This window comes from Zingiber officinale, chromosome 4B, assembly GCF_018446385.1.
Source record: "Zingiber officinale cultivar Zhangliang chromosome 4B, Zo_v1.1, whole genome shotgun sequence".
In the NCBI taxonomy this organism is placed as follows: Eukaryota; Viridiplantae; Streptophyta; class Magnoliopsida; order Zingiberales; family Zingiberaceae; genus Zingiber; species Zingiber officinale.
Genome location: NC_055993.1, coordinates 85,760,592 through 85,770,647, shown reverse-complemented (window position 1 = coordinate 85,770,647; position 10,056 = coordinate 85,760,592).

Sequence of the window (10,056 nt, the reverse complement as noted above, 5' to 3'; positions counted from 1 at the left end):
GGTTTTGCCTCTGTGTATTTGGTATTAGGATAATTATGCACATGTCATACATAATTTAGGCAGGTTAATAGTAGGATGTGCTAACTTTGTGGATGCAGGATCCAACTATTATGGCTTTTAATTATTATGTGTGTGATTGGACCCTTGGACATGTCAAGGGCATTTATATGTGTGTGCATGATTGTATTAAAATACAGCAGGAGCTGTATTTAGTTTTATTAGGATTTTATTTTTGATCTAGATATATGTACATTCCTTTTATGGAATATAGGATCAAAATGTAAAATTCTATTTATGTCACGGATCGAATCTTGCAAAGCGTGGAACTTTCTAAGGACCAGAGGCGCAGCGGAACTAGGAGCAAGATGGAGGCGACAGCTAGACCCGGTGGCGGTGGCCAAATATGGCAGCAGCTTGGGATGACAACACACGGAGGATAACTAGAGATAAAAGCCATAATAGTTGAAAATTAGATTTTCTATTTATTGCTTTTATATTGTGTGTGCATGTTAGTTTACAAGTTTAGTAGGCTAGCATAGTTTAAAATTCCTCATTTATAAATAAATGGGAGAGGGATTTTAAGTAAATCCCATGGTCTCCATTCGGTTTGTAAGTGATGCAAACAAGCTTGTGCTCTAAGTGCCTTCCTCCATAATGGATGAGCTTGTTTGCGGATCACTAGAATAGACTTCCATTTTGGATGACTATAGGAAGTTAATTAAGAGCATGTGATCTTCCCCAACGGAAGGGGCATAATCTTATTAATGGACTTAGTGTCAAGTAATGGTATACACTTAGACACATCTAATAGTATCCTCCCCATCGGAGTCATTGCTATTATTTGTGTGACCAAATGAAACCAACTATTAATTTGTCATAAACTAGGTTGACAAGATAATAAAATTAAAGGGTTAAAACCCCTCTTACAAATGATTGATTTTGTATACGTCCACACTAACGTGGCATACAAAATTAACGGTGTTTGAGATAATTTTATTTGTCATAAAGTTACGTTGACAAGATAGTTAATGGGTAAACCCCTCCTCTTACAAATGTTGATTTTGTATACGCCCACACTAACGCATGCAAAATTCACGGTGTTTTGAGGTGTTGGTAAATTTAAATAGTATTGTTAGAGGAATCAATATTATTCTAAATTTAGAGTCTTGACCAAATATTTGATTAAAGATAGACCAACTATTAATTTTATTCGTCATAAAGTAAGGTTGACGAGATAATAAAATTAAATGATAAAATTTCCTCTTTGAATTTGTATACGTCCACACTAACGTGGCATACAAAATTCATGGGGATTTTTAAGGAGTTGGTCTTAACCAAATATTTTTGTGATTCTTAGGATGATGGTCAATCCCTAGCTGATATACTTTAAGATAGACTTAGTGGTCCCAATAATAATTGATTGGAAATAGGATTTGGACATTAAGGTAGACTGTCCTCTTAGAACTAAGAACAATTTAGGTGTATTTAATTCATTAGTTGAAACATGTCTAGTGGTGTTATCTACCAGAACATGAAGTGTAGATACAGATGTCATTAATCATGTCTGCAATTCATTGCAGGGTTCCAGGAAACCCGACAACTAAATGAAAATAAAAACACCGTCCACATGGGCATTACTGCAAAAAAATAGTAGCTGTTGCAGTGGGAGAGGTTTATTCTCTAATAGGAATAAAATATGGATTATTAGAAATTGTCTTTACATACTAAGTTTAGAAAGAACCTGATTTCAGTTTCTAAACTATTATAGAATAGATATTGTGTCTATTTTGATAATAAAGTTGTTATCAAGAAAAATAGGGAAGTTATCTATTCTGGTATGTTGGTTGAAAATTTATAATCCAATAACTCCCACGATGCAACAAATAGAAATTAGTAACACATCTTCTAACTTTAAGAGAAAGCAACCTTCGGAAATGAACCAATTATATCTTTGGCATCTAAAGCTAGGTTATATTAACTTAAGTAGGATTCATTGGTAGCTGATGAACTTTTGGGTTCATTAGCAGTGGAAATCTTTTCAACCTACGAGTCTTACTTGGAAGGAAAAATAACCAAGAAGCTTTTAAGTCTAAGGGGTATGGAGTCAAAGATATATTGGAATTGGTTCATTCTGATTTGTGTGATCCTATGAGCATCCAGGCAAGAGGTTGTTTCAAATATTTCATCTATAGACAACTATTTGAGTTACGGATATATTTACTTGATGTGTCGCAATTCTAAGTGCTTTGATTAGTTCAAAGAGTACGAGGCTGATGTGGAGAAACGACAAAGTAAAAGTATCAAGACACTACGGTAAGATCGTAGTGGCAAGTACCTCTTGGGAGAATTTAGGAGTCATTTATCAGAAGTAGGGATTCAATCCAAACTAACTACACCTGGTACACCCAACATAATGGTGTAGGAAAAGGAAGGTATAGGACTCTTATGGAAATAAGTAGATTGATGAGTTATTAAGAATATTATCAAAATCATTTTAAGGATATACTCTGGAAACAGGAGTGAATATAGTACCTTCTAAAGTCAGAACTCTCTACTCATATAGAATTGCTGAATAGGCGTAAGCCTATTTCGAAGCATATTCGGATTCGAGAAGTCCAGCACATATGCAGAAGAGAGACAATGATAAGTTGAACAGGAATTCACTTGTTTGTGGGTTATCCTAGTAAAATGAAAGTAGGCTTATAGTCTTAAAAATCAGAAGATCATTGTTAGTATCAATGATCGATTTTTAGAAAAGGACTATGTAATAAACCATGTGCCCATAAGAAAATGTGTTCTTAAGGAAATAATAAAAGGCATGTCTAATCTAGTACCAACTGTACAAGATGAGATACCACAAGGAAACTGCAACACGTATCACAAATGATACATAATTGCAGAAAGTGTCTTGTCGTAGTGGGAGGGTTGTTAGGCAACCTAAAAAGATTCATGTTTTGGGAGAGTTTTTGGACTCGATCCCTGGAGGACATGAACCTGATCTCCGGACATATGACGAAACACTCCAAGATAAAGATGCAACATCTTGGCAAAGAGTAATGAATATCAGAATTAGAATATATGTATTCTAATAAAATCTGGAAGCTTGTAAAACCACCAAATGGTGTAAAAGCCTTTGGGTGTAAAAAGGTCTATAATAGGAAAAGAGGGATAGAAAGGAAGGTAGTAACTTTCAAAGCAAGGCTTGATGAAAAAGGAAACTTTTTCACTGGTAGCCATGCTTAAGTCTATCCGGATTCTTTTATCTATTTGGCAAGTGGATGTCAAGACAGCATTCCTTAATGGAAGTCTTGATGAAAACATCCATATAAAGCAACCAGAAGGGTTCATTGCAAAGGGCTAAGAGCATCTTGTGTGCAAGCTCAATCAGTCTATGGACTGAGGCAAAGCTTCAAGGTCTTGGAACATCCGGTTTATTAAAGTAATCCAGACCTATGGATTTATTGAGTAAACGGATAAGTCTTGTGTATACAAAAGGTGTGATGGAAACGTGGTGGTATTTCTTGTACTATACGTAGATAACATTTTTGGTAGTTGGAAACAATATCAAAATGTTGTCAGAAGTAAGGGTATGGTTGTCCAAATAATTCGATATAAAGGACTTGGGAGAATGTATATATTTTTGAGATCAAAGTAATAAGGGATCGAAAGAAAAAAAAATATTTTACTTATCCCAAGCTTGATACATCAGAAAATCCTTGCTCGTTTTAAGCATGAAAAACTCCTCAAAAGGTTTCTTACCTTTTTTAGCATGGAGTGTCTTTATCTAAAGAGATGTCTCTGATGACATCAAAGGAGATTGAGGACATGTAGGCAGTTCTTTATGCTTCGGCAGTTAGACAACCTAATGTATGCTATGCACAAGATCAGAAATCTGTTTTGCCAAGGGCATAGTTAGCAGATATCAAAGTAACCCTAGACAAGGACATTGGACTGCAGTAAAGCATATATTAAAGTACCTTAGAGGCGCTAGAGACTATATGCTAGCTTACAAGGCAGTTAATTTGGTCCCTGTGGGTTACACGGATTTTGACTTCCAATCGGATAGGGACAATAATAAGTCGACCTCGGGATTTTGTGTTTACTTTAGGAGGAAAAGTCATAACTATGGAAGAGTGATAAGCATAGGTGTTTTTCGGGACTCCACCATGAATATATGGCAAGCCTCTGAGGTAGCCATAAAAGCTGAATGACTTAATTACCTCAAGATAGACTTAGATATGATTTCTAGTTTGTCCAAAGATTATTACAATTTATTGTAATAATAATGGTGCAGTAACAAACTCGAAGAAACCATGAGTCTATAAGGCAAGTAAACACAATAAAGCGCAAGTACTACCCAATACGAGAAATTGTATAACGAGGAGAAGTTGTTGCCGCCTAGATTTCATCAGATGATAACCTAAGGTCCTTAAGGCAAGAGCTTTTTGAAAGGCATGGGAATCAGATGTATGGCAGCATATATGGCAGCTTAGTCTTTTAGTATAAGTGGGAGATTGTTATAGTGTATACTAAAAGCCTAGCTTTTGGTATAAATATTTATTATGAATAAAGAATCACATTTGGTCAAATTGTCTACATTTGTTTGTAGTTGTTCATTTAATTTATATTGTAGATAACATAGTATGTGGTGTCACATGCAGAAGATGATGTTATCAGTACCTTATAAATTATAAACAGTAGCTCACGACCAAAATGGAAAGGAACAAACCATTAGAAGGTCGTAGTGTAATTAGGTATTAGTTTATCTTGACTATATAATTACACTAGTACACTCAGAGTGTATTGAGTAGGACCATTTGAGGTCGTTCCTTTTATACTGACTTTATAAAGGAACAAAGACCTCGGTTATTATGGAAGTGTGTGCTCTTAATCCTAATATAATAACAAGCACATATATTTGATATTTATTTCTTTAATTTATCAATGGGTGAGATTTAGTTCGATGAATCAATAAGCCCGATAAGTTGGGAAATGGTATCACTTATAGTGTGTGTTGTTGATTATAGAAGGAAACTGTGTCCTAGAGATACTAGGTTGATAATGTCCTCAAGAAGAGCTCATAAGGATTGTCATGTTAAACCCTGCAGGTGGACTTAGTCCGACATGATAATAAGGTTGAGTGGTACTACTCTTGGATTTAGATATTAATTAAATGAGTTGTCAGTAACTCACTTAATTAGTGGACATTCGATATCTTAAACACAGGGAGACTAACACACTCATAATAAGAAGGAGCCCAAAAATATAATTTGGGATTGGTGCGGTAGTTCAATAATAATTCTCTAGTGGAATGAATTATTATTGATAAAATTAAGTTGTGTATTCGGGGCGAACACGGGATGCTTAATTTTGTCGGGAGACCAAAACCAATTCCTCCTCTTGGTCCCTATCGTAGCCTCTTAATTATAGAGTACTATACCCACCTATACCTACCTTCTTACCCATCCTATAGGGGTCGGCCAAGCTAGCTTGGAGACCAAGCTAGGGCCGACCATGGGTATGTTCATGGGTGAATTCATGTGGTCATCCCTATTAAAATAAAAAGGAATTTTAATTTTAAAATTTTTCTTATGTGGATAATATAATTTAAAAGAGAGTTTAAAAATTTAAATCCTTCCTTTTATAAGATTCTACAAAAGATTAAGAGAAGAGTTAAAATCTCTTTCCTTATTTGTAGATTAAAAGGTTGATTTTAATTTTGGTAAAAACTTTCCTTTTAATTATATTCATGATTTAAAAGAAAGTTTAAAAATTAAAAATTCTCTTTTATTAGTTTCTACAAAAGATTAAGAAAAGATTTAATATCTTTCCTTATTTGTAAATTGAAAGGAGATTTTAATTTTAGAGATAACTTTCCTTTTGGAAATTATCCACATGTTTAAAGAAAGATTTTAATTTATAAAATTTCTTTTTATTAACCAATCATGAAGGTATTAAAATTATTGGAGAAATTTTATAAATTTCTAGAAACAAATTAGGAAGTTTTAATTTTGTTTTAATTAAAACTCTCCTTGTTTTGGAGAAGAGTGGGCGGCCATTATAATTTGAAAAGAAAATTATTTTAATTAAATAAATTTTCCTTTTCAATGGCAAAAATTAAGGAAGTTTTATTAAATTTTCCTTATTTGCCAAGACCAAGGATTATAAAGAGGGGTAGAGGAGGCTTCAGGCTAACGACTCTATTCTTTTTCCTCTCTTTTCTCCTTGGGTGTGGCCCTTTCTTTCCTCTCTCTCCTTTGTGTGGCCAAAACCTTCTCATGGTGGAGATAGCTTTGGTGGCGGATCTAAGAAGGAGAGAAAAGAAGCCTCTTTTCTAGCATCCTTGGAGCATGGTGGTGGTGGCCGAACCTCTTCATCCTAGGAGAAGTTTTGATGGCCGAAACTTGTAAGGAAGAAGAAGGTGCTTGGTGGTTCTCATCTCGGAAGATCGTTGCCCACACAACGTCCGAGGTTAGAAGAGGAATACGGTAGAAGATCAAGAGGTCTTTCTAAAAGGTATAACTAGTAATTTTTGTTTCCGCATCATACTAGTTATTTTTGGAAATAATACTAAATACAAGAGGCATACGATTCTAGAGTTTTGAATTTGTTTTCGATATAGTGTTCTTTTGTTTTTCTTTCCCTTGTGATTTGATTGTTCTTTTCGGTTAACCTAAAGTTATTTTAGGAAATTAAATATTAGCTTTCCATAAAAGGTTTTGTCTAGTCGGTGGTGGTTGCTCCCATATCCAAGAAGGACATGTGCCTCGCCACGTCAGTACTGGGAACCAATTATGGAAATTAATATTTAATGGAATTAATAACTTAAGGTGATTTGGGTCGAACGTGTTAAGTTCCGCAGGAGACCCAAGTCAAAACCTAAAAGAACGAATAGATTAAGTTTTGGATCAAACGTGTTAAGTTCCGCAGGCGATCCAAAATTTAATTTAAAAGAACACATGGTAGCTAGGAAAAGGTTCAGACCTTTGTACAAAATTTTTGTACAGTGGAACCTCTAGGTTTTTCGAGTAGCAACCAACAGAAGGAATGTACATGTAAACTAGATCGAACATAAAATAAAATTTACATCCATCGATCCTATATTCCATAAAAGGAATGTACATGTAACTAGATCAAAAAATAAAATCCTAATAAAACTAAATACAGCTCCTGCTGTATTTTATAATACAATCATGCACACACAATAAAATGCCCTTGACATGTCCAAGGGTCCAATCACACACATAATAACTATAAGCCATAATAGTTGGATCCTGCATCCACAAAGTTAGCACATCCTACTATTAACCTGCCTAAATTATGTATGACATGTGCATAATTAAACTAATACCAAATACACAGAGGCAAAACTCTAACTCTGATACCAATTGTTGGTTGCTACTCGAAAAACCTAGAGGTTCCACTGTACAAAAATTTTGTACAAAGGTCTGAACCTTTTCCTAGCTACCATGTGTTCTTTTAAATTAAATTTTGGATCGCCTGCGGAACTTAACACGTTTGATCCAAAACTTAATTTATTCGTTCTTTTAGGTTTTGACTTGGGTCTCCTGCGGAACTTAACACGTTAGACCCAAATCACCTTAAGTTATTAATTCCATTAAATATTAATTTCTATAATTGGTTCCCAGTACTGACGTGGCGAGGCACATGACCTTCTTGGATATGAGAGCAACCACCACCGACTAGACAAAACCTTTTATGGAAAGCTAATATTTAATTTCCTAAAATAACTTTAGGTTAACCGAAAAGAACAATCAAATCACAAGGGAAAATAAAAAATAAAAGAACACAACATCGAAAAATATATTCGAAATACTAGAATCGTATGCCTCTTGTATTTGGTATTATTTCCAAAAATAACTAGTATGATGCGGAAAGAAAAATTACTAGTTATACCTTTTAGAAAGACCTCTTGATCTTCTACCGTATTCCTCTTCTAATCTCGGACGTTGTGTGGGCAACGATCTTCCGAGATGAGAACCACCAAGCACCTTCTTCTTCCTTGCAAATTTCGGCCATCAAAACTTCTTCTAGGATGAAGAGGTTCGGCCACCACCACCATGCTCCAAGTGATGCTAGAAAAGAGGCTTATTTTCTCTCCTTCTTCTCCTTCTTAGATCCGGCCACCAAAGCTATCTCCACCATGAGAAAGTTTCGGCCACACAAAGGAGAGGAGAGAAAACAAAGGGCCGGCCACACCCAAGGAAGAAAAGAGGGAGAAAAATAGAATAGAGTCGTAAGCCTTGAAGCCTCCTCTACCCCCTCTTTTATAATCCTTGGTCTTGGCAAATAAGGAAAATTTAATAAAAACTTCCTTAATTCTTTTGTCAATGAAAAGGAAAATTTATTTAATTAAAACAATTTTTCCTTTTCAAATTTCAATGGCCGGCCACAACAATAAACTTCCAAGCAAATAAAATTTTAAACACCAATTAAAACTTCCTTATTTTCTTCCGGAAATTTATAAAATTTCTCTAATAATTTTATCCCTTCATGATTGGTTTATAAAAAGGAAATTTAATAAATTAAAATCTTTCTTTTAACATGTGGATAAAAAGAAAGTTATCTCTAAAATTAAAATCTTTTTTAATCTACAAATAAGGAAAGATATCAAATCTTTTCTTAATCTTTTGTAGAAACTTATAAAAGAGAATATTTAATTTTAAACTCTCTTTTAAATCATGAACATGGTTAAAAAGGAAAGTTTTCTTAAAATTTAAAATCCTCCTTTAAACAAGATTTCAAATTTTAAACTCTCTTTTAAACATGTAGATAATTTACAAATAAGGAAAGTTTTTACCAAAAAATTAAAACCATCCTTTTAAACTACAAATAAGGAAAGAGATTAATCTCTTCTCTTAATCTTTTGTAGAAAGTTATAAAAGGAAATTTTTAATTTTTAAACTCTCTTTTAAAATCATAATATCCACATAAGAAATAATTTTAATAAAAATCTTTTTTAATATTCTAGTGGCCGGCCACCTAAGCTTGGGACCCAAGCTTTGGCCGGCCACCTACGTGGCTCATCCACTTGGTCTTGGCCGGCCCTAGCTTGGGTTCCAAGCTAGCTTGGCCGGCCCCATTGGATGGGTAAGAAGGTGGGTATGCGGTGGGTATAAATCTCTATATACTAGAGGCTACGATAGGGACCGAGAGGAGGAATTGGTTTTGGTCTCCCGATGAAAATAAGCATCCCGTGTTCGCCCTGAACACTTAATTTCGTCAATAATAATTCATTCCACTAAAGAACTATTATTGAACTACCGCACCAATCCCAAATTACATTTTGGGCTCCTTCTTATTATAAGTGTGTTAGTCTCCCTGTGTTTAAGATAACAAATGTCCACTAATTAAGTAAGTTACTGACAACTCACTTAATTAATATCTAGCTCCAAGAGTAGTACCACTCAACTTCATCGTCATGTCGGACTAAGTCCACTTGCAGGGTTTAACATGACAATCCTTATGAGCTCCTCTTGGGGACATTCTCAACCTAGATCACTAGGACACAGTTTCCTTCTATAATCAACAACACACACTATAAGTGATATCATTTCCCAACTTATCGGGCTTATTGATTTATCGAACTAAATCTCACCTATTGATAAATTAAAGAAATAAATATCAAATATATATGCTTGTTATTATATTAGGATTAAGAGCACACACTTCCATAATAACTGAGGTCTTTGTTCCTTTATAAAGTCAGTATAAAAAGAACGACCTCAAATGGTCCTACTCAATACACTCTAAGTGTACTAGTGTAATTATATAGTTAAGATAAACTAATATCTAATTACACTACGACCTTCCAATGGTTTGTTCCTTTCCATCTTGGTCGTGAGCTACTGTTTATAATTTATATGGTACTGATAACATGATCTTCTGTGTGTGACACCACACACCATGTTATCTACAATATAAATTAATTGAACAACTACATTTATCACAAATGTAGACATTTGACCAATGTGATTCTTATTTCTAGATAAATGTTTATACCAAAAGCTAGGCTTTTAGTATACACTCTAATAG